At 49.7% G+C, this 27,613-nt stretch overlaps 1 long non-coding RNA gene across 1 annotated transcript; it reads right to left on the bottom strand.

The window, feature by feature from the left end:
- Nucleotides 1-4,368: 4,368 nt before the first annotated feature.
- LOC137865439 (uncharacterized) lies at nt 4,369-27,383 on the bottom strand. The gene is made up of 3 exons (XR_011101896.1): nt 27,290-27,383; nt 5,714-5,874; nt 4,369-5,424 (listed from the first exon to the last, which is right to left on the bottom strand). It is a non-coding gene; the product is annotated as an uncharacterized lncRNA (long non-coding RNA).
- Between the last annotated feature and the right edge of the window lie 230 nt (nt 27,384-27,613).

Here is a 27,613-nt window from a genome sequence, read left to right as displayed (position 1 = left end):
GCCCTGGGGATCCAGTTACCTATATATGTATTTATAGATCTGTACCTTGGGAGGCAGCATCATGCAAAAGTCAGGGCTGTGTCTGCTCAGGGACCGCTAGTCAGCAACCGACGCTGCATGGTTAGAAAAAGTCCTCTAATGGTCTCATGCTGCTTTGTAAGGGCAAATTTTGAGAGGGACAGGAGGAAAATACAGCTGTTGAGTGAATGTATTGCCACTCAATGATTCCTCACTTTTTTAAGTCATCTTGGAAACTTTGGGGATGAAAAGGTGTTGAACTATGTTGCTACAAATTCCCAGTGACTGCATCACGGGGGCAGCATTGCAGCACTCTGATTTTTGAACATGCCTAGCCTGTTGCTTCCCAGTTTCTAAACTAGTAGGACATACTCTATTAGCTATTAGTGTTCTCAGAACAATCCCTAAACCCACAAAAGCAGCAGCTCTCACACCATGTAGAGCCACAAGCCGTAGAAAACTCCAAGAGCCGCTGTGGAGATGGGCCAGGGCCCTGCATGACCCAAGATTTGCACAGTTCACAGTGGAAAAGGTAATGACCACGTCCTGCATTGGGGCAGATCCTGCTTGTGGGAATGTCACAGCCCCACAGCGATGCAGCTGAAGGTACCCGAACATGGCTTGACCCTCGAGCGCTTTCCGACTGTAGCTGCGTGATGGGCTGGGCAGGGAGAGGACGCATGGAGCCAGTTACGTGGGACACCATGTTAAGGGCCGTTCTGATCTGCACATGGGAACTGACATGTCTCTAGGGGTGAGATCTGCCGTGGGTTTCCCATGGGATCCTCTTTCCACACACGCACAATCTCTTTGTACTGTGCCCGTTGCTCTGATCTCTGCCCCGTCCCCTAAATCTGTCACTGGCAGCTCCACCATAGCTCCCTGCTTCCAACTTCACAGGCTGAAACCCTTCTGTGAAAAAAAAAAAAAAAAGAAAAAAGACAAAAAAAATCACCCTGAGCCCCTGACACTGCTATCATTCTCCTTAAGTGTGTGTTAAAGATGCTATATAAAAATAAAATGCATCTTTTCTGATGACACAGAATCCTAGTCTTAAAATGTAATTTATAAGGGAGGCATAAATCGCGAATAGCTAGCATTGCTTTTGCTAACTCATGAGAAAAAGCCTTTGTTCTGAAATCTTGCCTATGGTGTTATTGGCGGCAATCATTCTTCCGAAAACTGCACCAAGTTTCATCCCAGCTCCCCTGCAGCCATCACTGGAGTCATTTCGCAGCGAGCCCTGCCTGCTTCCAGGCAGCGTTTGGTCAGGATGCGCTTGGGCCACAGGCGGACTGGATTTGGTGGGCGCCTCTCCCCCTGCTCCAGCACCCAGTGGATGGGAACTCCGGGCTCACTCCTGACCCACCTGAGGTTCAGCTGTTTTGGCTGAAAGTCAGCAACAATGCAGGTGCACTTGGTAATACTTATTTATTTATTTTTTTTGCCACCCAATTGTCCCAGCATTTTGAGATCCCGCTTTATAACTGTGTATTTTTACCACACAGGAAAATATTTACAAACAGAGCCTAATGATGTCAGATATTCAACTCGGCTGCAGGGGATTTTGAACGCTAACACCTGCTATTTCCTTTGAAAACCATTGCCTTAGGTACCAATGATCTGCTCAACTCACCCCTGCTCTCTTCAAGCTCGAACCAAGTCCCCAAGCTCCATCCCCCGTAGCCATGATCTGCCCCCAGCTTTATGTACACGTCTATCAAAAATACTACACAGGTTAGTCTGAAATCTCCTGTTTGCAGAGCAGAGCTGCTCAGCTCCATTCAGCTTCGACTACACATGCTTGTTTTTCAAACACAGCTTAAACCAGCTGCTCAGGAGGCCAACGGGGATATGAGCTGGAGTTTCCCACTTCCAGCCCCTTACAGTTACCAGGGCCCAACACCTCTCTCTGACACTGCAAAGGGAAGTTGCCTCTAAAATCTCATTTGGGAGAAAAACAAAACAAAACAAAACAAAACAAAACACCAGGCTGCAACTTCCCATGTTTTCTGTTGTGCTGCTGACGTGGTGTCGGATGGGTACTACCTGCTCTGACCACCAGGACACGATTTATGGGGTGCTACACCACTCCCATCTCCTCCTCCCTTCTGCTCTCCAGCTACCTGCCCTTTTACTCTGACACTGAGACCTGACAGACCCACAGCGTCCAGACTGTGCCGAAATTCCTTCTGACTGACTTCCACTGAAGCCAGTGAAGTGACAGAACTGATGCTGAGGGAGGCTGAGGACTGGTACTGGGGAGTTTGCTGTCAGGTTGGGAAAAGAGTGCTCAGGAGCAGCGAGCTGCTCCTGCTGATCCACCCCAAAGAGTGACACAGCCTCCAGAGGACATATCCAGCCTTATTTACAGTCAGATTCCTCAGGTGCATGGGTTTTGCAGTGGAAGCCCTTGCTGAAGCAGTATCATCCCCACGGACCCTGCATCACTGTGTGGCTGCTTTCTTGCCTCCCCATGCTCTTGCAGGAGAAACTGGGAGAAACTCCCAGAGCCAGCGTAAAGGCGAGAGGATGAGCGGGAAGCGGTGCTGTGTCCAGGCCTCCTTCCGAGTCTCTGACATGTAGAAATCCCTGAGCAGGAGGAGAAAGCCCGGCAGCGCCGAGCACCACCTCGTGGCGTAGGGCTGGCTGGGATGGATCCTGCATTGCTGCATGGATCCTGCACAGATCCTGCACTGGGTATGCACAGCACCACACCGCTGTAGGTATGGCACGGTGCTGCCTGCCCTACACGCTGCTGCATGCACTGGCCCCAAAGCTCGCTGCTATAGGGGCTTCCCATCCACATAAATCAAACCTCGGCAAAAACCTGTGAGGAGTTTTACAGAAAAAGAAACCAAAGACTTGGAAACCTCTACCAGAGGGTCACAATCCCCGGATTATTGCCTCCTCCTCTGTTCCAGCAGTGCTTCGACCCCCTTCGATCTGCAGCCCTACAGCTGTTCCAGCTGGGGCATCTCCTTAGTTTTAACCAAAAAGTTTATTCTGAGGTTGTCCTCCCTTGGGATTGGGCTAGGAGTTTGTGATATTCCAGGGGTATTTTATGGTGTGTGTTTCTAGGACTAAGCCTTTACAAAAGTAAAATCATTTTTCCTTTAAGAAAAGAAAAGAAAAGAAAAGAAGAGAAAAGAAAAGAAAAGAAAAGAAAAGAAAAGAAAAGAAAAGAAAAGAAAAGAAAAGAAAAGAAAAGAAAAGAAAAAAAGAAAAGGCCTCTGTTTTCTCAGTGCTGAGAAGAGCTTCAAAACAAGCACAGGTCTGGGGTACGACCCCATGGGGGGCTGTTGGGTGTCTCAGAGGCTGCACAGACCCCTCACGCACCCCAGGAAGGGCAGCGAAGCCGAACCCCTTCCCACCTCCCTGCCTCAGTTTCCCCCAAGAAGGCGAGGGGCACGGCGCTGCCCCCACAGCGGTGGGAATCCTAAAAACGAGGCCCATTGTAGCGAAACTCCTCTCTGCACCGAGATTTATGGCACGACCACGGCTGCAAACCCCCAGAAGATGGCACTCTTGGTCTGCAGATGGAGCCCGGCTCGCCCAGGATGGGCCCCGCAAGCGAGCCCATAAATAGCCCTGGCCGGGCTGTCAGGCTGCCTGATTTAGGGACCAGGAGCAGGGAAACTGTATAAAGGTTTCTCAGAAATTAATTTTTCCAAAATGGGAGAAAGATGCAGCTAAGGAATTTTTTCTTGCCCCCTCCCTTGCAAGCCTCTTCCTTGCCAGGAAGGTAAATCTAACTCCTTTGCTGCGGCTGCCCCGGTGGGGTCAGGGGGGTTTTGGGGCAGGGGACAATCCCTGCTGGGGGCTGTCACATCGCCCTCCTGCTCCCCTGCCCCTTGGCAGCCCAGGCAGAGGACAGCAGTGACATGGGACAAGGTGCCTGCTCCCTGCCCTGCCAGAGCATCCTCGCCACTCCAAGAGCCGGGGAAGGAGGAGAACAACCCAAATTGTCTCTCTCTTGTCCTGCCCCAAGCCTGCTCAGTGTAAATGATGCCCTAATTATTGAGCACTGCCTGCCCCCTATAAATTATGGCTCTGTCGCTGTTTGTTCCCCCAGGAGGAGGTAATTTTTGCAGCATCTCCATAGCTGCACGCCTTGCACAGCAGCACTGGTGCTGATAAACCATGCCAAAACATTCCCAAACAAGGATTTTTTTCATCATTTCTGCCTTGCATTTGAGCTACTACTTGTGCAATAAATTCGTTATTCACTGCTGTTCTGAGTGTTCTTTCTTGGTAAGAGATGCTGCTGTTAAAGCATTAATCACACGCCAGCCACCTACATTCCCCCTCCCTCCACGGTCCTGACCCAGGACAGGGCAGCAGCGATGCCCGGCCTCCTGCAACACGCTGCGATGTGGCAATGTGCTGCTGCTGGGACCTGCTCGGTGCCAGAGGGGGCTGCATTTCACCGGGCAAGGGAGCTGTGCTCCCCACGCAGCTGGATAGTACTGGGGTGGAGAAAAAAAAATCAAGTAAAACAACAACAGAAGCTTTGTTCGAGATCTCACAGATGTCCAGACAAAATAAGGTGCTCTCTCCCAAAGAATATATGTGCTACATCTGATATTTTCAGAGTACAAAGCAAAGAGAGATAAGTCCAGAGTGAGTCACTGGCAGGGCTGGGAGCAGGGTCCCAGGGTGACGGGAAATGGCCAGTTTGTTACATTTACACGTGCTTCTTAGCACAGAGAACATCAATGCCAAAAGTACCTATGTAAAACAAGGCCAAGGGAGTTCAGACCCAGAATATTCACCATGGACCATCCAGGGGTAGATGAAGAGGAGAAGAAACCTTTAGGATAATGGGATAAATTTTAAGAAAGACTGTATTTTCAGTAAAAGATCAGAAGGGGAACAAACATCTTCTACACATGCACTTATAGGCAAGCATCAAGGAGAGAAATTTAGAGGGTGCTTCTGGTTTAAGACAAAAATGCTGGGGAAAGTACCCAAATTTTTTTCCAGTTGATTTTAGGAAAAGAAAAGTGCCATTAGAGCTGAGCAGCACTGTGTGCTTGGTGCCCTGTATTGATCTGCAACTCAGATCCCACAGTGTCAGTGGGCTCTGTGGGATTTCTTAGGAAAGGACCCCAAAACGCCCAGCCTCTCCCTGCACTGCTCCGGTAATGCCATCACCTCGGTGAAACACTTTGTAGTATCTCTGGAGGGAAGGAGGATCGCACTGACATCTCAGCTGTGCAGTCTGGAAACACGGCACAGAGCTGCCTTGTGTGTCATTCGAGGAGTTTGCTCCTTGGGAGGACACGCTCACCAGGTAGAGCTGTTTGACAGAGCCACTTCATCCTCCTGCGCAGGGCAAGGGCACTGCCCACATCTTTGTCGAGGCAGAAATCCTCAGAATCTGTGTTAGCCAGCAACTATAGCCTGCAGATGTAAAAAGTGTTTTCAGTAAATGAAACTGAAATATCAGATATGGGGGCTTAGTACCTTGTTACTTAAAAGTCAGTCCGTCCTCTGCTCTCCCCCTGATATTTATCAGCTCCTTACTGCTGTTTTATTATCCAGTGAACTCCCTTTTCTTGCATTTGGGTTGTTCTTGCTCTGTAGAACACACTCTGAAACACCAAGCCACAATCCAGCGTTGGGGTGCAATGAGGTCTGGTGAGGGTTTGCAAATGCTCACAAAAACCAGCCGAGCCAGGAGCATTTTTACCTGATCTGAATCACACGGTCAGGCCATTTGTGCAACATCCAGTGCTGGAAACGTGAGAAATGGACTTCTTTCCTCAGCGTGCAATGTTAGGATCCATCCTGAAATCCGACAAACGAAGCTGTTTGCTTGCCTTAATCAAGGGATCTCGTTACAGGCTGGTCCTAGGAGCGAGTATTAAACATACTGTACTGTGGCATTATTTATGACTTGCACTGACACTGCATCACTCTGTTATCCATACTTATAGAAAAAGACCCACTGTAAGTATAATTAGTTAATAAATCACCATGAGTGATAAACAGAATGATGGATGCAGGTTTCAGTTGATCACTTTTTTATTAAGGGGAGATAAATCAGCATCATATTGTTGCTGTAAACCTTTCAAATTGGTCAAAAAATCTTGCCATGCTGAAATGCAGCAGGGAGGTGATTAACATGTCAATTGTGCAGCAACAAATTGCACCTGATAATTGATATCAATCAATCCCTTTAATTTCTCTTCGATGTAATGGGTGTTACACATCATCCCGCTCTCCTGCCTTTCAGCATAGCTTCTGCAACCTTTCCTCTGCCAAAGACCTCTCCAGGCTTCTCCTCCAGCCTCAGCCCATCTCCCTGGGGCTGCTGCAGCTCCTGGAAACCTCCAAGACTCCTCCGGGCAGCCCTGCGCTGCTCTTGGTCGCTGCTGCTCCTGTCCCCAGGTATCAAGGCAGGGCAATGGAGTTGCTCCACCACCTTTTGGTTTTATTTTTGCTAATGACACCACCTGGTGCTCACAGCACTCAAGGAGCAAGGTCTGGCTCTCCACAAACATTGCTGCAACACTGCTTTATGTGGTGCAAGCCCAGGTGCTGCTGGCCCCATATCCCCAGGGACAGGGAGCTGTGCCTTCCCTGCACCACGTGCAGTCACATTCAGCCACCCAAAGACCCACCGTGCCCTGTTCTCCCCTGGGAAGGGTCCCAGGGTCCTCCCCGAGCTCAAGACGCCACAGGCACTGCTTTAATCCACAGCTCCCATTAGATAGAAATTTGGTCAAACAGTTTCAAGTGCAAAATTGCACCTGCAGCTAAAGGCAGGAGACAGAAATCACTTGGGAATTACTTCAGCTATGGTTTTACACGGCTGTAGGGAATGGGGAAGGCTTGCTTTGGAGCAGCTGGAGCGTTTGGCCTGATGTGCATGCTCAGGTGTCCTGGTTTCAGTTAGGACAGAGTTAATTTTCCTCCTAGTAGCTGGTAGGGTGCTGTGTTCTGGCTTAGGATGAGACGAGTGCTGATAACACCCCGATGTTTTAATTGTTGCAGAGCAGTGCTTACACCAAGCCAAGGACGTTTCAGCTTCTCGCTCTGTCCTGCCAGCGGGCAGGCTGGGGGTGCAGCAGGAGCTGGGAGGGGACAGACCCAGGACAGGTGACCCAAAGTGGCCAAAGGGGTATTCCATCCCATCTGGGGTCATGCTGAACGATATAGAGGGTTGGCTAGCCGGGGTGGGGGGCCTGGCTGCTCGGGGTTAGGCTGGGCATCAGTCAGCGGGTGGTGAGCAATTGCATTGTGCATCACTTGTTTCGTACACATTATTATTAGTAGTACTATTCTCATCATTATTGTTATTATTATTATTATTTTCTGTCTTAATAAACTGTCTTTATCTCAACTCACGGGCTTCACTTTCCTGTTTCTCTCCCCATCCCAGAGAGGGAGGGGGGAGGGTGAGCAAACGGCTGTGTGGTGTGTAGCTGCCGGCCGGGTTAAACCACAACACCAGGAGAGAAGAGCAGCTCCGGGTTTGCCTCCTGGAGGGGCTGTGATACCCAGCTGTGTTTGGGGAACAGCACTATACACACCTTCTGCCCTGGCCCCAAGTGAGGCTGTCACTTCTCTGTAAGACCACGCAGACCTTTTTCAGCCTGTGCGCTCTCATGGCACAGCCCAACCATTAGGAAGACATTGGAAGCAATTGTTCTTTGTACCATGCCCAGAGCTCATTTGCAGTGGTCCAAGCCCCTGGTGCTGCCTGGACAAGGATCCACAGGGTGCCCACAACCACTTCTCTGCTGACCCACACAAAGCTGAGCAGCTTTGCAACACGCATGCTGAGTTGGGCTTGGCCTTGAGCTGTGAGGGGATCTTTAGGGCTAGTTCACATCGGCTGGGGGATGCCCACGTGGCTCTGCGGAGGTAACGGAGCAATTTCAGCTTCTGCACGTGGAGGATGTGGGTGGCAGCTCCAGTTCCCATCCGCATTCAGTCTGCGGCTCTGGCTCCTTCTGCCTTGTTCTGTTTCATCATAGTCTCCCTCTGTGCACATCGAATCTGTCAGGTCTCATATCCCCATGACATAGCATCCTCTCATATTATACTTGCCATAATACAGAGAAGATGAATATTGCCCCATAAATGCCTCTTAAGTTAATGTAAAACTACATCTCGCTACATCATGTATTCAACAAGCCGTCATTTTCCTCATAAATTTTGAAGAGCATTTTAGCTTCTTGAAGCAATTGGCTTGTGCGTCCGGCTGGGAAATAATCACAGCCCCCGGCCCAGGCTGGGTGCGGGGCTGTAAATCAGCCCCGGGCTGAGCAGTTCAGCCCTCCCTGCCTCAGCACCCACGCCTGCTGCTGGCTGCTTTTATGGCCTCAGCTCAGCATCAGTGACCCTGCTCGGCAGCCAGCCCTCTAAATCAGCACCAGGCAGGTGTCACTCCAAGGAAAACAGCCTCACTGCTCTCTTTGGGGTGGAAAATGAGGATTTCTGGTGCTGTAGTATCGGTCTGATACAGCAGAATCATCACTCAGGGACGCGTTTGGCACTACAGGGCTGCGATGTTTGATTTCACTGGGGTATTCCCAGTCCTGCTATGGGGTGAATACAGTGCTGGAGCCATCCAGCTTCTGAACGTGCTCCGGATTTGCCATTTTTGCACAGGACCATCAACCCAGCAACCTTCCTGCAGCCGAGAGGCACACTCCAAGCTGCAAACTGTGCGAATCCTTTCTGGTGAACACGACCGAAAGGAGAAACCTCTCACCTTGGATGCTCAGCTTGAAGGAAGCTCTGAAGGTTTACAGGATTTCCTTTAAAAACACCACGATGTAGAAAGATGCCCAAACACTGGGATGGCCCTGCCTTGCTAGAAATAAGACCATGAGCTGCTCACTCCTGCATTCTCCAGGGGTTAATAGAGATCAGGGAAGCAAGAGGAGCCAAACCCTCTTCCCAACACACACCAGCCCCTTTTTCTGGTAGCCACCGTGACCTTTAAACCACAGCAGATGAGTTTCCAGGCCTCCCTTGGCGGTCATTCCCCCTGACAAAACTCATCGTGCACTTTGGCATAAATAGCTAGCTCCAGCTTCTCTTTTGGGGAGGTTTGTCAGGAATATGCAGGGACATACACACCGCATGCATGAAGTACACTTCCACGCATCTTGACTCAGGCCCTTGTTTTTCCCATACACAGCTTCAGTTGCCAGAGGCAGCCCTGCTAACACCGATAGCATCTTTTCATCACACTTCTCTCTGACAAAAATCCCCCTCTGCAGTTGAAGCTGTGTTTGCTGTGAGCCAGACACAGACACAATTTTTGGGCAGCATCTCCTGGCGATGGCAAAGCCCACCAAACCCCTGGCTGTGCCCACCCCGGGGTCCCCGCAGCCTCCCTCAAAAGGAATCGATTTCCTCCTGGCCACTGCTCCTCCGCAGAATTGCCTTTGGGGAAGCTTCAACACCACCAATTCCCTCCTGCATTCGCGTACCCCTGAACGAATGACCCTGCTAGTGGTGCAGTTTTTCCCTTCGCCCGCCTCCCCCCCCTTCCTTCTCCCCCCTAACTTTGATTTGATCAGGCCAAATCTGAAATGATGTGTGAAAGTAATGATATTTTGTAATTAAATCTCTGGTGATGGCGCCTCTAATTTGTGGTACATGCATTGTTCATAAGGAAAAAGGCATCAATTCATTTTCTGACTGGCTACTCCAGGGACTCGTAATTAGACCCAGTTCATCTCTTGCTGCCTTGCATATTAAAGAGCTACTGAAACGCAAAGGGAATTTGGGAAAGGTTTTCTTTTTTTTTTTTTTTTTAAACCTTCTAATAATGTTAGCTCAATTAGAAACTCAGAAATTAAAAAAAAAAAAAAAAAAAAAAAAAGAGAAAGTTCTGGATCATCCAGAAAATAGAGGCTGAATTTTTAGCAAGCTGGCCAGGTCAGGGTGTTCACTGACCCACTGTGAGACCAGGGGCCAGTTTTCCCTCTTCCCTTAGAAACTGGGGTATTTTTGGTAGGATTTGTGGAAGAAAGCCATGCTATATGAGGCACAATCCTGTCTTAAGATGCTGCCCTTCTGCTCAGTCTCCAGAATGAAAGGGAGAAAACTTTGGCTTGCTACGATTTGAAGCGGATCATCAAGGAAACGCCTCGGAGAGCACACTGCTGGGGACAGGGAGATGAGCCAGCAGGCACACAGGTTGTTTTGTAGGATCTGTGCTATAAATGCTTGTTTACCTTCTGCACTATTGTACATCCACAGAATTTGCTGGGAGATTTTTTTTTTTTAAACTGACTCTTGGAAGGAATACAGTCAGCTCTGTCGTATTTACCAAATAACGTAATAAAAGCAAATTCAGAAGGTGCTGGCAATTATAAGCACCAACCCCCAAAGATTCCCCAAGCTTCCCACTTACAGCAGCCTGAGAAACTACATTCCCATCCCACAAGGATTTAAGAACAAACTCTCCCACTGAACTAGTACAAAGTTGAATTCTCAAAAGCACTTGTGTCCTGATCACCCAGAAAAACAAGTCGCTTGGGTCACAAGTATTTTGGTTGGGTCTTTTTAACACAAAATAGATTAACCTTGGTGGTGTTTGCTTCCAAAGGGGAAGTTGCTTCAATTTAAGAATCAAAAGCTTTAGTGCAAAAATGCTGAACCCAGACACTGACATTTTCAATGCTTTTCTTCCCCTTCAATCACTTGTCCAAGGAGAGTGATTTTTGGGAGGAGTTTGGCAATTATTGACAGCACCTTGCTGACTGCAGATGACCTGTTGTGGCCGTGCCCACAGCTGCAAGCCCCTTGTGCTGGTGGCACCCAGCTGCCCGATGCACACCAAGAAGCACAACAGCCACGGTACATCCCTGCCACCCCAACCCCGTGGTTCCTCATGCCGCTGGATCCAGGCTATTATCAGAGAACTTGCTTCAGCAAAACAACAGAAAAGCAGCAAGCAGGGCAATAAATACCACTGAGATGTGGGGTGAGACACGCTGCCCACCCCAGCAGGAAGGCTCCACCTGGCAATGCCTCTCTGCTCTTCATCTAGCTGAGTTGGGCACAACTGCGCAATTATGGTGGAGTGCATACATTTTAAACTGAGAGGTATTTTCAGTAAATTCCTCTGCTTTTATCGGGGGGACCCATCCTTCCAGCCTCACATACAGCCAGCTTGGTTTCGTGCTGCTGTGCTTCAGCAGCATCTCCCAGGCCAGGCCCCAGCTCCCAGGATGAGTTGCCCTTTCCTTTTTTTTTTTTTTTTTCCCCACTGAAGCAGCAAGAAAGCACTGACCAGGCAGCAAACGGGAAATTCAGTTCTTGCACAGATGGAAGGCAAAGAAAATCACCACCCAGACCTGACACCGTACGATTTCTGCCCTCTGGGCCAGAGCTGCCATCACTCAGAGGACATCCCCTGTGCAGGTGCTGTGCTCACACTCTGTAAGAGGCTCTCTCCATCCCGGCTGCGAGGCAGGGCAGCCAGAGCTGCCTCTCTGCATGCAGCAGGCTGGGGAGCGGCTGCTTTCCAGCCTTACCATAAGGAAGGTGGAGGGAAGCACAAGGCGCTGCACGGGGCAGTGCTCTCACAGCCCGTCTGCTCCCCATTTACAAGCACGTGAGAGCCTCGCAATCCCTGCCAGACCGAGCTCAGCTCTCGCTGGGCTGTCCTGCTTCTTCAAGACTTACAAACACCCTGCTCCACGGCAGGGTGAAAGGCACAGGGATGGGGACTCTCCTTGCCCCTCATCTCCACTGCCTGCCCAATGCCCCCACACCTTTGTGGACCAGGGCCACACCGAGGGCTTGCTCATGTGTTGGGGCCATGGCAATCATTTCTAACAGGGAAGGTATCAACATTTCAAAACAGTTTAATTATTCTGAGAATGCTTAGCTATTAGCAAAGACAAGAGAGCTCAGGGCTATTTTTCAGCATTAATTTTCCATTTGAAATGAATTCCTTTTGGTTACACTTTTTAAATGTTTCTTTTAATTAGACGCAATTACTTCAGAAGAATTGCTTTTATTTCTAAGCCTGAGATCTCAATGATAAAGCTGTTAACTGGCCGAGCTGAATGCTGTGTATGGCTCATTTAGCTGGTACACTAAAGTATATTGAACTAGGAAATTATACAGTGAATCAGCTATTAATTCATTTTATGATCCTTTCACTCTAACATCGTGAATGAGATCTTCAGGGGGAAATTTAGTCACAATACATATAATTGTTCAACTATATATATGCCACTGGTTTACTGCTCTAAGGTTACCGGCACCGCAGGGCTGATCTGAGTGCAACTGTGCAAACAGCCCCGGCTCCTGACAGCGGGAAGTCCTGCACCAGCCACGGACACGTCCCCTGCCAGCCTGGTGTCACCGTGATGCGCAAGGCAGGTGGGAGCTGCTGCGGAGAACTGAGCATCAAAAGCAGGTGAAGCAAAGTGCCAGACTGCTGCAAGCCACCTGAGAACTCTTTACAGGGTTTTCTCCAAGGAGTCCATCCAAATCAGGGCAGCTCCTCAGACCAAGCAGTGCTTGCATTGCAACTGTGATCCCAGTGGCGAGTTAAGCAGCTGCTACAACAGCAATTGATCCCGTGGAGGTGGGATGAAGCCTGACATTAAGCAGCACTGCTGTGGCCAGTCTTGTAGCACAGGATCCCCCCTCATCCCCAGCTCCATACCCACTGCAGCTTTTCCCCTCACTGGGTGTCTGCAAAGCTGATCCTGCTGCAGGAACATCAGGACAAGGCAACGGGAACACGGGGAGATGGGCTCTGACCCTTCACTAGCTCCTCTGGGACATCCATGCCTGGGACAATGCCATTTGTGTTTGGGCCTAAAACCCCACCTGTAACACTGCTGATTTCCCAGACCCCTATCAGACTGTTAAACTCGTCCTCACAGCCCAAGAGGCTAAAGAAATTCGGTGGTCCAAAAAGGACACAAGGACTTGCACTTCAGCCCCAGCACTCCCTCCTGCAGGGCACACCACCACACAGCTGGTGAGGGAACCAGGCTGGAGCCCTGTACCCAGAAAATGATTTACCAGCACGTCGTGAGCATTGCAGTAGGGCTTGGATGCGTGTTAGGCAGTTGTACATACTGCAGAGTCACCATATGGATATCTTTGTAATTGAAAATGTAATGTAAACCTTGGCATCCAGGGCCTTCTGGAGAAATCATTGTGGAAATGTCATATAATTAATGAATTGCACCAGCTAGCAGGGGAAAAAGACATTTTAACCACAGGATCATGGGACTTTATTACTGTAGATGGACTAAATCTTTCGGCATTGATCAGACCTGACAAAAGTGAGGTTGCCAACTGGCCAGGTTTGTTTTTACTAACTTAGCTCTCTTATTATTTTAATGAAGTCCAACTGATGCTGCAGAGAAGCCAATTTCTCCAAGTGCTGCCAATAAATTAAAATAAAGATGTTATGTATGAAGATTGGCAGGTGTCTCCCTGCAGATTTTATCAAGCTTCCAAGAAGTCCTCCACTTCAGCAAGAGCCACCGCCAAGCATTAGCTATGGAAGGCAGCAAGACAGTGGAGTTTAGAGCAATTAGCAGAACCGTAATTAGTACCAGCTCAGCACTTAACAGTGTGTATGTGCAGAGAGGTTCCCTTTGGACCACTGAGACACAGGCCTAGGGCTTGTAGCAACAGCTCAGGGCTGGCCTTAGAGCCTCCGTGTGCACATGGGACATGTCCTCATGCCCTGGGGCTTTAGCCACGTCCATCTGAATCCAGCCTCACTCAGACCTGCAGCTAGATTTTGTATGAAAGGCAGAATTTAGCAAGTCCCACTCCTTATGGGACTGGTCCTGTCCTGGCCACAAGCCCACGAGAGCCTGCAAGCCCCAGGGGAAAGGCGGCACTGGAGCTGGGCTGCAGCCAGAAGCAATGCAGCTGAGACTTTTCTGGGTCTGGGAATTTGATGGCAAGCTGCCACTGCCACAGCCTGCATGGGAGGAAGCTGGTGGGTGAGCACTCACTGCTGCAGTCTGGGCTTTCCCTAAGCACAGAGAGTTTTTCTTCAAAGCCTCTACAAGAGGCAGGAGAGCTCACACGCTCCAAGGGAGCAGGCTGCTGTACCAGAGAGAAGAGAGATGCCCTCCCTCCCGTGAGCACGGGACAGGCCAGATCCTCATGCAGGAGCCACATGCTCTGTTGTTCCCCCCGTACCATGGTGCCATTACATCCACGTGTCCCTAAACCATCTCTGGGGACATCTCTTGGCAATCTTCCTGGGACAACCTGCCTTCTCCATTCTCTGCTGTCCATAGCAAGGGTGAAGGAAATGCACAACCAGCTTTTATGCCGTTGACACACGGTCCTGGTGTAAGAGTGACACTTTGCAGCCTGAAAATAACCGTGCTTAGGAAACAGCAGCTTGTCACACTGGTGACAACAGGATAGAGCAGAGGTACACACACACATGACTACAGGATGAGAATGCTGTGTACAGAACAAGGACCCTGAATCCAAACACAGGCACTCATAAATCCAGTGTCTGACCTGGGGAGTTAATCCAGATCTACTTCATCAGAACCTGTCCCAGAGGTGTTAAACCCGCGTTGCAAAGGCTGTTTAGTGGAAAAGAGAAGGGAATGCAACTGAATTAGAGTCCCGCCCACCATCAGTTCTGTCTTGCATCTATTCAGTTCCAATTTACATTTTTTATTGCTTAAAAGTGTTTGTTTAATCCATGGTGCAACAGTGTACAAAAATGTACTGTTCAGGAAGAGAAAATACCCAGGGTTATAGCAAGACTATGCATTAATATACATTAATGACTTCAGTTAATTAGCCATATAAATTAATACTAATGTGATGCCCTTCCTTAATTATATTTATCAATTAATGAAGAAGCTTTTTAGTATTGCCATTTCACATTTCCATAAACTGGAGACAAAAGTTTCAGTAAAATTCCTTGAAAGTTCAGAAGGGCTGTGCTCAAGCACTCCTGCCACCTCCTAAAATCCATCCCAGATGCATCTCTCCCTGAGCATCTTGCTCTGCACTTTTTTGTTTCACCTGCACTTATTACTTATATGGCAAACCTCAGGGGTTCAATTAGAAGGCCAGCCTGCATCGTGCCCAGCAGAAGCTGCCCAACCTGTGCCTGACCTGTACCCACTAACTTTATGTGTTCAAGGGGGGTGCCCAAACCATTCAGGCAAAATTTCCCTGCAGCCTGGCCCAACTGTGCAGGGGGAGAACTGGTGGCACCCCACGTGTCATCTCCATTGACACCTTCCCAGTTCCTGGTGTTGCTTGACTTCATATCCATCCTTTGCTTGATTTTTTTTTTTTTTTTAAGAGAAATAAAACACCCCCCATTCTCTGAAGGCAAAGGTGAACAGCCTGTTGAAACAGACCTGTTTTCCTTTCTTGTACTCCTACTACCCAGAACCACACAGCAACAAAAAGATATGATTCAGTAAAGTTATTGAGTGCCAGGCCTTCACATTTGTCTTCCAGTGACTCTTAAGTCTTCCTTTTCTCTATTGAGTTCCATCTCATTGACTTCCTATAAACACTAATACAGAGCCAGGGGCCCACGGACATGCCTGGAATACAATGCACACCGCACAGGCACAGCCCTTGAGGCTGGGCTCAGGAACCCAGAGAGCAAGCTGATGGGATGGAGCTAGCAGAGCACTCAGGAACAGGAGCTTCCTCCTTTGCCCCTAAAGAAACCCCTACATGTTTTTTTTTTTTTTTTTTTAAATCTTCTGATCAGAATTCATAGGTGACTTTTCACCTTTTGTAATTTTTCCTTTCCTTATATTCTTGAAGGCGAAATCCCCACATATTTTCACAAAACTTATGGAAGTGACCAAATCCTCTGCTCCACACCAGCCAGACAATGAAACCACCCCGTAAGAAGACTGCACAACAGAGCCCCTGTTAATGCTCAACCACGTGCGGCATTCAAAGCGTGCCTCTAATTAATCACCAGCTAGCTGTCTTCCTCAGGCAGCATCTTCCATCTCGTTTGGGACACAATGAGCTTCCTCCCCCTTTGTAGTCCTACACGCTCCTCTTCCTGTTGGGCTTGATGACTGCTGGGCTCCCCTCCCATGCCAGCCTCCCACCCAGACATCCTCCCGTTCAAACATTAACCCGGGGCGCTGAAAGGCTTTGCTGACTGCTCCATAAACAAGTGAGACAACTGCCATGTAGCTACCGGCCTGCCACAGCGCCCACTGCTCTGTCCGATTTGCTGCAGGAAATATCCCCGTGGCTCATCTTCCTGCAGGCAGCCTGGCAGTCACTGCCCCTGCCATCCCTCGAGCCCATCGGTTTGGGGATATTGTGCTTTAATATTCTTTTAGCCGTGGTGTTTCTGATGGACCATGGGAGAGGTCCTGTGCAGGATAACTCCTTGGGCTCGTGCAGCACGCAGGCTGAGAAGCATAAACCTTCCTCCTCCTCTGTACCTACAGCCTATTGCTTCGCGTAGCTTGCAAGAAGGTGAAACTCAGGCTGGCCCAGAAAACCTGAAACCCAGAACTCATACATGACCAAACCAAAGAAAGGTTAATCACAGGCCTCTAATTAAAATTCCTTTGAGATATGGTTAGGAGGTAGAGTCCAGGCTGGTCACAACCAAGGTGAATTTGGGGACTTGCTTGCCATCCAAAACCTCAGCTGAACTTCCCTGGAAGCTTGTCAGGAATCCTTTGACCCCCAGTCCCCAGGCTGCACCAGGGCCTTATGCCTCCAAGAGCAGACCCAGACACGGCTGTGCCCAGACCTCCCCACCAGCACCGTCTGAGCCCGGTGCTGAGCCAAACAGCAGCCCGGCGGGGAAGCGGTGCTGCTACCTGCGATTTTTCACACCTTCACAACCCACACCAGCTCCCACGCTCTCCTCTGCTTTCCAGACGCTCTTTGTGGGATAAAAAAGAATGTGATAAACCATCTGATGATGCAGGTGGTACCATCTGCTCCCTCACCAGCTGCTGCTGCCACTTAACCATCTTTTTCTATCAAATATTGGAGAACCAAGGCGACCACGTAGGAAGCAACTTTCAGGGTAGTCCCAGCACAGGAGAGTGGTTCTCGTTAGGAACTCCTGGTCCTAGAGCCATCAACAGCCATCCCTTTCCTATGAGCAAAGTCCTGGGTGTGATCTAAAACTCGACACCAAAGAAATTTAACTGGTTTCCAGAGTCTCCAGTGTGGCTCTACCCATAGGTTTGTTTCAGAGCTGAACACCAGGCTCCTGGTGCAGAGCACAGAGCTCTGTGCAATCCAGGGACCAGAGGAAATGAGGCTTGTTCCACACACATGGCTGGGAGACTGGTGCAAGTCTTAGGAGCATGCAGCCTATCAACAGAGGTAGCTGCAGAGGCTGCATGCAAGAGGAGGGCTGCAGCACTGTGGTTTTGCAGAATGCAGCTGTGACTACGCTGCTGGATGAGAAGGGTCCAACCCCAGGCTCCACACTCTGCTCCCTCCCACCCCAGTGCTCAGACAGACAAAACCCTGTAGCATCCAGCGAAAGCCTGGCCACACTTAACTACAGCCTCCTTGAGCAGTGTTAAGACATTGTGTTAGTGAAGGTCACATCCAGCTGGAGGCATATCCCTGACTCTGCTCTGACACAAATGGCTCCAGCCAGCCCACTTCAGAAACCATCCTCAGCTATTTCAGTTTGCTCTATATGATGGCTCAGTGGCATTGTCCTTCTGCAGGAAGAGGTTATTCACACCGTACTCAACACTTGAATTTGTCATTGCAATGCAGTCTGATTTTGGTGTCAGATTTACTATGAAAAAAAAAACACCAAGAAATTGAAAATGCAAGGCTACTAAAAACATTAAAATGGACAGTAAACCCTAGTCCTAAGATTTAGGAGCCCAGTAACATCACTGCAGTTACTTAAAAAAAATCTGTGGTACCCTCAAGTGCAAAAACTGAAATGGGTCTTGGGCTTTTGCTGCCTGTGTACCCAGGGTGCTTTAGATCAGCTGTCAGATCAGGACAGGGCTGGGTGGTGCAGTGGTGAATCGTTATTCAGGTAAGATACTGGATACTGATGATATCATGAGTCATTTGGTGGATATTTCAAAGCAATCTGTTAAGAGCACAATAGGAAAATTCCTCAGTAGAACAGCAGTGGCTGGGCTGCACCAGGACACGCTCATGGGACAGTCACGGATTCCTCTGTTAAGCAAATGGAGGAAAAGCAAGTTTTCTCTCCTTGTTTGCATTTTTATCTTCCTTTAAAAACAGCACAGCTTCCACCTCACCTCTGCCAGCATCTCTACTGTTTCACCAACTCCTTCCCAGATGTGCTGGAAAAGGGAGCTGGACTGCAGAGAGCCCTCACAATGAAGGTTAAGCAAGCTTGCCATTCAGATTTCAAACACAAGCATCTACCAAAAAACATGCTCTGTTAACACGTCCACTCAAAAACTGAACAAAAATATTTGGTAGGCTCAGAGAAAGGCTAGACACCGCTCATGATAATTCACATTTTGGTTATTGGTTCCAAACAGCAGTGCTTGTAAGAGGACATGAGAGCAGCTTACACCGATCACCATGCCACCAGCACCTCATCGCCAACAGCACTGAGCAGGAGTAGCTCTGAACACCATGAAGTTAAAGATCCCTCCAGCCAACCTCTGCAGTTTGGGGACTCCCTGAGGCAGGAGGAATCACTTCAATGATCATTTCTGGGCTTTTCTCCCATGCATTTTTCTCCTTGCACTCGAAAGCCTCCCAGCCTGACACTGTGGTTGAGGAGCTGGGCTGGTCTCGCTGAAATCCCACGAGGATTGCTTGGCAGGAGCAGCGTGGTGCCAGGGAGAAGTGCTGTGCTCGCTGGGATAGCAGCATTGCTCTGACAGCTCATCCTGCCCTCCTCGCCAACAGTAAAACTCAGGGTTAAGACAGATCAATGGACAGCGTGTTTTATCTTTCCTTTAACAAACACCCCAACCAAAGGTAAAAGATCAGTTACATCTCCAGGCTAGAAAAATTGCCTTCGCTTTAAAACAAAGCCACAAAATTGTAACTCACTGCTGAATGTTATGTTCAAAGGCTGTTCTGTGAGAGGCGAAGTGTAACTAGATAGAAGTGAGTAACTAGACAAATGCCTTTCCTCTCCCCTCGCTGCCAGGCTGGCTTGTCAGAGGGCTGCCTCTCTGGTGATGCCAGGCTGGCTTCTGGGGAGACAGCTTGGGAACGATCATTTTTAAAACCTCCCATTCCTCTGCTCATGCAGGGGGAAGTGTATGTCAGCTGAGCCCATGTGCTTAGGGAGATCGAGGTCTCAGCTCACCCCTTGTCACCGTAACACCAAAAGCCAGCACTCACAGAGCACCAGGACCCCATCCTGCTCCCCTGCCACCAGAACATGCTCAGAGCCCCACCATGCCGGTGGTCCCATGCCCAGGCCCACACTTCCAGCTTCCTCTGTGTCTCAGACAGCCTCGCTGCCCCCGAGAGGCAGCTGAGCCTCCCCAGAGCACCTTGAGCAAGCAGCACCAGACATCCCATAGGAAGTCTTGGTGCCCCTCGTTGCAGATTAGTGCATGGACCTGCAGATCTGCGTGACCCCAAAGTCCTGTAACACCTGCAAGGTGTGCCTCTGGCATCCAAACATCTTCAGGGTCTACCCACCAACCATTTTCCAAAAGCAAGGAGACATTTTTCAGCGGTGCCAACCCCCTCCTCAGAAGGGGAGCAGGAGAAGGATAGTACCTGGATTTATCACCTCCAGCAAGCAGCTGCCAAATTCATCACTCAGGAGTTTGCCTGTGATATATTATTTAATAATATCTAGAAAATGCATTAAAAATGCAGGATCTTTTCCTTGCCAGGTGATTTTAATGTTATTGATTATTCTCTAAATCACTTATTGTGAGTTCACTCTGACGCATTTAGCTTTTGGGCAGAGGAACCCAGAGCAGCTTCTCGCACTTTGTATCCCCAATTTTTGCTCCAGCAGTTTGCAGCTGGCACAACCCAAACCCAGCAGGTAACACACGCTGCCCCGTGAGATGTGCCCTCCTAGCATCCTCGCCTGACGGGGCACAGAGCTTCGTGGCTCATCTGTTTTGACTGCGGAGGCAAACTGCAAGGCCAGCACTGACGCAACAGCCCCGCCATTGTCCAGCCACCCGCGCTTTCTCTCTCCCCCCTTTCCCCAAACAGCGGCTGCCTCCCGCTGCCTGCCCACGCAGGGCCTCCAGCCCTGCTGTTCTTTACATATGCACCTGGGCATCTCCATCCTGCCTGGTCGATGATTAACTCGTGGAGCTGCAGTTGTCAGCGCTGCGAGTTAGGGCTGTCTCATAGCGAATGAGCAGGGGACAAGGGGAATGCTTTTACCCAGCAGCTTTCAATCAGCTCGGAGAAAGAAATGCTCGTACCTCAAAACAGGGCAAAATGCTGTGGGTTTATAAAGAAAAAGCCCAATGAACACTTCCCCTGAGTTTAAGGTCCAAGAATCAAACCAGCTCTGGAAAAGCCTGAAGCAAAGAGCCCTGTTACAGCCATTTATATCCCCAGGGAATGGGACTACCTGCACCGAACTGTGTGCTCGGCTTATATGCCCTGGCAGCCTGAACATCCCGTGGAAGCCAATTCCCAGCACTGAGAAACTTGGTGGCACTTTCTGCTGGTGCTGCTTAGCCAAATTAATGGCAGGGACGGGCTCTTCCAGCACCAAGGGGTTGCACTGTCAGCACAATTTACTCACAGTGGTGGGGCTAAAGCAGAGTCTGAGAGCACCTCCAGGGCCCCTGTTTTTGGGGTCTGCTGCAGGGAATGCCTCAACTGCCCCAGCACCAGACCATGGGAATAACCTCAGCCCCCTGCTCAGAGGACAGGCCAGCTTCTCCCAGGAAGAAAACCTCCTCTGGCATTTCGTGTCCTCTCCCCAACCCAGGATTTCGCCCCAGGCCTGGGAACCAAAGTGAGAAGCAACCCAAAGCAAACATTGCAGAGTCAGAGAAGGGGCTGAGGTGGATGCAAATCTGCAGAGCTCCTGGAGCTGGAGCTTTCTTGCTTCATAAGAACCAGCTCACCCATTATCTTGAGCTGATTCACTCTCCTCTGCACATCCCCTATCTCTGCTCATCTAGAAGCTGTTGCCTCTCAGAAGCCTCCAGAGAAAAGCGTTAGACAAAACTTTAGATTTATCTCAAGAGATAATCTTCAGGAACCTTTTTTAATCCCTAGAGCACTTTGCAACAGAGCATGAGTGTTATACTGCTGTACATTTGGAGGCACAGGAATGGCAGGGCAAGGAGGGTTGGTCCCTTGGGAAGGTCTACAGGTTATTTCAGTCTCATGCACAGCTCTTAAGCCAGCCCTGGTGAGGTCTGCACATTCAAGGGGCACAGAGCAGTACTACAAATCAGCAATGCTTTCAGCCCAGAGCAACATTTTGTCCTTATACACTCAGCCTTTCTTCTGTCTGGGGTAAGTGAACCTGTTGAGTACCAGTGGCTGTTTGAGGAGATACCACGGACCCCTCCCTGCAGCACCATACAACGGGGGCACACTTCGTATAACAACCCTGGAAAACTGCTTCCCTGGCTTTTGTGCAAGAGGCCAAACTGCAGCCAAGCGATGGGAGAGAACCTCCTGCAGCAAACGCTTGCCAGCTCAATTGCCATGCACTCATCTCTGTCGCACAGGACCTGCGCCCGTCTCTGGGAGCAGCTGCCCTGGGAAGCCACCCAGCAATCAGGGCAGCGTGGAGCTCATTACATCTCTGTGCCTGCCTGCAGGCCAGGGCACTGCGCGGATCTCAGGTCAATGGGAGCTGCAGGGATCCTCTGCTTCTGGGGGAGAAATACGCAGGCTAAAAGCAACTTCAAAACCACATTTAACCTGAACTCTTATCTTTTATCCCTTTAAATATCCAAGCGGCTACTTTTGCAAGCACGAAGCCTGGACTCCAGCTACATTTATTTCCCTCTTTCATCCCAGCTGCAGCTCCTCAGAATTTATCTCTATGGTTAACTTCCCCTTTCATAATATTAGCACAGTTGAAGCACTTGCTTTCCTGTTGCAGGCAGTGATTATATAGCAAATTAACCACAAGCTGTTCAGTCCAAGTCCAGCAGTTGGAAAGATGCTCCTCTGAGTAATGGTTTGTGTAGTTGATGCTTTCATCTGTAATTTGCATTTGTAATAAATGCAGAAATAAAAAATGGGGCCCGTATTTTAAAAAATAGCCTGGGATGGCAGGGGCAGGAAGGCAAGGCAACTGGGGTGGGGGAGTCCCCTTGGGAGCTTGTAGGGCTGTGTCACAGGGTGCCACGGCATCTCTTGCCCAGGGAGGGGGAACCCACGCACACGCCTCTCCCGCCTGCATTTGTAACTGCCACACGAGCCATGGCTTCCTGCCCAGCTGGATTTTACACAAGAGGCACAAAAAAATTGAAGCAGAACCTAGCAGTTTGGTATCAGCCATTCCCACCAGCAGGATGAGCTGTGCACTTCTGTGCCCACCCAGTGATGCAGGGCCACACCAGGCAGCCCAGCAGGCTGGCAAAGCCTTTCCCCTAGAAGAGCAAGACCCCAGAGACACCTGCAGAGGAACCAGGAGCTATGAGATGCCCACCAGGCTTCCTAAGCCCTGCTGACATGTCACTGTGTGCTCTGCCACTGTGGGGAACCTGACCCAGGGTGGCCACATCCAACAGTGGTGCTCAGAGCAGCACAAGGCCAGGCAAATGGGTGGCTGCAGCTGAAAAGCACCCACATCCATCAGGGAGAGACTCCACTGGGATATTTATCCACCAGCTGGCAGATGAGATGCACAAGTGCTCCTGACCACCAGAAAACCCCACACCCAATGGGTGGCAGCAGCTGCCCCCTGCATCCCTCCCTCGCAGGTCTAACAGGAGCATCTGCTCCCTCCTGATGGGCTCCTGAGGTGGTTGGTGGGGAAGTCAGCCCACCCTGCACACCGGCTTCATGCCCCCTGCCTGTATTTACGACTTGTAGCAGCTGTGCCCTGCATTACCCACCTTGGGGCACTGCCTTCGGGAAAGGCAGCCCCTGCTAGGTGAAGGTGGTTACAGCCTCACAGGAAGGCCTTTAACCCACCCATCAAGCCCCAAGTCTGGGGACAGAGCCGTGATCTCTCAGATACGGATGGAAGGGAGAGCAGCAGGCGGACAGCCACGAGCAGATCCCCATTCCTGCACCATGCTCAGCCCACACAGATGTGCACAGCCCCGTGGTGGGATCGCCCCCACTGTTGGGGTGGATGTGGGCATACAGCTCCTGGGCATCCACTGGGGTGGCTCCACTTCCCAGGAAGGACACAGTGGTGGAAGAAAAGGTGGCTGCCTTTGACTTTTGTTCTACAAAAGAGACCATCTCTCAATTAAATAAGGTGGGAAGGAGAGGAAAGCCAGCTTCTTAGTATTGTGAAATGTAACTTGCTACAATAAGGAACCAACTGAGAAGCTTCCTAATACTTCGGAGAGCCCAGCCTTTTAGAATTGATTTATCTGATGTCAGACCGACTTTATCTTTACTTCTGTGCAGCGCTGAGCACACCTTTCAGCACCATACCAGAGTTATTTATGAATCACATCTACACATTTTATGGAGCTACTGAAAAATATATTAGCCTGCCTAGATGGGCAACCCCAGACAGACTGCTCTGTGCAGGACTGAAGCCTCCCTTGCTGCCTCTTCCCACCAGCACACATGCATGCCATCCACACCAGCCTTTTTGCTGCATCCTGCATGGCTCCCCAAGAGCACTGAGCTTTAAAGCAGGAAGGTCCATGCAGAGTGATCAGAAGACCAGACATGGCCTGTTTGCTTTTCTTTGTGTGCTTTCCACCTCTGTTCTAGGGTGTCCGGCCTGGTGAAGAAACCTCTTCCTATAGTGATGCTGAAAAGCAGCCGGCGCAGGGACGTGCTCTGCTGTCTCCCCCCACCCAGCTGCAACAGGGTGACTTGGGATGCCAAAATAGTTCATCTTCCTGGCTCCCTCCATGAGAAACATGCCAGTCCTCAGGCTCCAAAGGCCCTGTAGCTTTTAAGAACTTGCCCATCCCAACCTAGATTCAAGTGGCTGAACTGAGCCTCCAGCTACAGAGTCCAGGCTGGGCGAAGCAGATATTGGTGGGTAGGTAGGAGACACAGCCTCATGCAGTGATTCCTCATCCAGATACCACACCACTGGTGGTTCCATGATCTGCTTCTCCACCAGGCTGCCACAGAAAGCACTCCTCCCTCCTGCTGCATAGCTTTTGTAGGCCACACATGGGCAGACATGGGCAGTGCTGGGGAACTCCTGCTTTACCTGTGGCCTCTACAAGAGGCTGCAACAACTGCCAAGGAGGTGCCTTTGCTGGGGGGACAGCGGGGACACAAGGAGGGAACTGTCCTAAGAGACCTCTGGGGGTACCCCTGAAGGAATAACAGTAAGAGATGGATGAACAGCATATGCACAGGAGGGAAGTTACACACACTGCACAGAGGGGAGAGGGGGAAGAGAAGATTGAATCTTCCTGGAGACCAGTGAGATTCTATAAACATAATCAAAATGTAATAGAAACTTTTTGGAAATGCTGTTAGAAGGAGAAAGCATCAATCTTCATGGAACTCCACTCAACAGGCTTTCTCCAGCTAATCAATCACGGTCAAGACATGGGCCGTCCCATCTGTCTGTGCAAGGGACCAGGAGGAGATTGCTAAGTGCCTGGGCTGGAGCTACCATCTCAGTACCAGGCAATTCATCATGCAGGAAGAGAAGGGGGGGAGAACGGAGAGGAGGAAAATAATGTATAACACTAATAAAGTTTCTCCCCCCGCCTTCATTCCCAACCAATTTTTAGTAAAGGAGCCCAATCCAGAGGGGCTGCAAGCAGGGGGGCGGGAAGGGGGATGTGCACCGGGGAGGAATCTGGTTACAAGATGCACTCCAGTAAACAGAGACAAAAGCTGTCATCTGCATACTATCCCTCTGCGAAGCCCACACTCGCCACCCCAGCTGCTGGCGGGTGCACAGGAGCCAGCCTGCACCCGCAGGACCCAGGTCCCTCTGGTCCAGGAGCAGGAGAGGGTGCTGGTGAGGACAGCAAGGCTGGGGAAACACAGAGAGCACAAGGGAGCTTCACCTGCTGGCACTGTGGAGAGAGGCCAAGCCTCTGTGTGCAGACAGCTTGATTTTTCCCTAGAAGCTCCCACAGCCATTTGGGGAGGGGGGCCTTGAAAACGGAATAACATGGGGCTTAAGGACTCAAAGCATGCAGCATCTGCAGCAGACATGGGATTTTCCACAGCACATTACACTCACATGTGTGCATGCAGGGCAGGGACCTACACACAGCAAGGAGGGAGTTTCACACTTCACTCAAATCCCCACTGACTTTCAGAGCTTTAGCATCTTCTCAGCCCTCACAGGACAAAGTCCCTTCCTTTCCCTCCCCAGCTGCTCATCTCACCCCTCATTTCCAGAGGCCGCCAGCAGCAAGGAGCCCCAGCACGTCCCTTACAGCCAAGGGCTCAAATCCACATTTGTGTGAAGAAGTACTATTTCCCCTGTTAAAGGAAAGCAGAAGTGATGCAATATAACAGGACTCTCATTCCATCCATCCTTCCAAATCTTGAGAATTTCTCTTTTCCACGGGATTTTTGAAGTAGAGGACTAAGACCCCAATAGAATCCTTTGAGCCAATACTGGTGATTTTAGGCACTGCCTCTCCATGCACAGCCAAGGTTTAACAGGTTCTGTGCTACTCTTAGCATCCAGTCTCAAGGACTTGACAAAACTTCCCATGTCTGCTAACAAATAAAACACAGCAGGATTTCTCTAAGGACACAATCAAGGTTCAGTTCAGACTTGAGCCCAACTCTGCTATTTCCAGTGCTTACTATAACACCTGAAAGGGCCCTGGAATGCACTAGACAGAAGAACTACCCTGCAAAAGGGACTTTTTCTTCCTCAATTTATAAAAATAATACTGCTACTTGCACTTTGCACCAGCTCTTGTAGAGATTCTTATGCGTTCAGTCCCAGGTAAATGGGAAACCAGAACAAATATGCTCATATTAACAGCTGAGATTAAAGGGCTGTTTAAAATAGGAAGCCAATAAAGAATCATGACCTAACCATATATATATATATATATACACACACACATATATATATTTGCTGGCCTAAATTTAGCCTAATGGATTGACTGGACACTGCAGGTGAAATTCAAAAAGTGACAGTAAGTAGGTGAGAGATTTACTCCTGGATATTTATTCATTTTTTTCAGAACGATGAGAACCCCACAGCTTCCAGTAAATGTCAAAATTCTTCCCTTCCTCCACAGATAAAAATAGACTCCACTTAAAAATGCAGTGACACAGGATTTTAGCCTCTACTGTAAGTGTAAATATAGCAACAAATTAAGTAGACACATCCAGTAAATAACACTGACATCCCGAAGGTGAAGTTGCTGGAAGTCTTTAAGCTGCTCTGTGACCAGGTGGCAAGAAAATGTGGTTTCACCATTACAGTGATTTCCTTCAGGGTATTAGCCTCATCCTGTGGTGCTGTTTGCCCTCTTCTTTCAGAGGTACTGTCTCCTCTCCTTCCCACTTCCCCCTGAAGGAAAGCACCAGACTAAAATTTTCAGGGGTTCATTACTGCGAGAAGCCAGCACAAAACTTTGCTCAGGCACCAGACACATCAACAGAGTTCATCAGCAGCTCAAAAACACAAAGTTACTTAAAACTTCTCAATGCATCATCAGAAATCTAAACTACTAACACATGGGTTATAACCACCTCATTTACTTCTAGATGTACTTTTAAACATGCACATCCACTTGCTCCTTATGTCCTAACATGCTTGTAATCACAGCTAGAAACTCATTAACCTTTTACGGCCAGCTTTGAGTATAAGGCACAGCTCACCAAAAGCCAAAACAGAGGTCACAGCCCATGGAAGGGATCCACTATTTACTGAATTGAGTTGTGGCTCCCAGGTTTTTATTTTCCTCCACTCTCCCACTAGAGGTTGAGAGGAGCTGCCACCAGCACAATCTGCAGGAACTCAAGGAAGGGCCACGCTAAAACCAGAGCTCCCAGCTCTCCCCCAGAGCTCTGATCCCAGTGGGCCCTCAAACTTGGAGGTTTTCTTCTTTGACCCCAGAAAGCTTAGAACAAGCTCGAAAGAGAGAGGAACTGACTGACAAGACCATTAAGTCATACTTAGATATCCTCACCCTATTTTTCTCTACCTTACAGACAGGGAGAAGGGCCCAACACACCACAAAGGCAAAACAAGCACCAAGCACAGCACCTGTCCCAGAGATCCCTCCTTCCTTCAGCTCCTCGCCAAGCAAACCAACTGCTGGTGTGTCCTTAGCTCCTTTATATACCACCCTTCCTCCCCACGGAAAGGGCAAGGAGAGGCTGGGGAGCCCCAGGGGAGCTGGGGGCAGCTGCAGAGGGTGGGTGGCTGCAGGGGGATTGCTCGCAGCTGAGCGTGGCCACAGGCCTGAGCACAGCCCAGCCCAGCCAGGTCATTGTAGGCAGCAGTGTCAGGCACAGGTTGTCTGCAGTAAAATTCTTCTTTAGCTGATATACCCTCATTCTCCACCCATAACCTTCCTCCCTAATTGCC

The sequence above is a fragment of the Anas acuta genome, chromosome 16, assembly GCF_963932015.1.
Source record: "Anas acuta chromosome 16, bAnaAcu1.1, whole genome shotgun sequence".
Classification (NCBI taxonomy): domain Eukaryota; kingdom Metazoa; phylum Chordata; class Aves; order Anseriformes; family Anatidae; genus Anas; species Anas acuta.
This window is presented reverse-complemented; position numbering and strand designations above follow the sequence as displayed.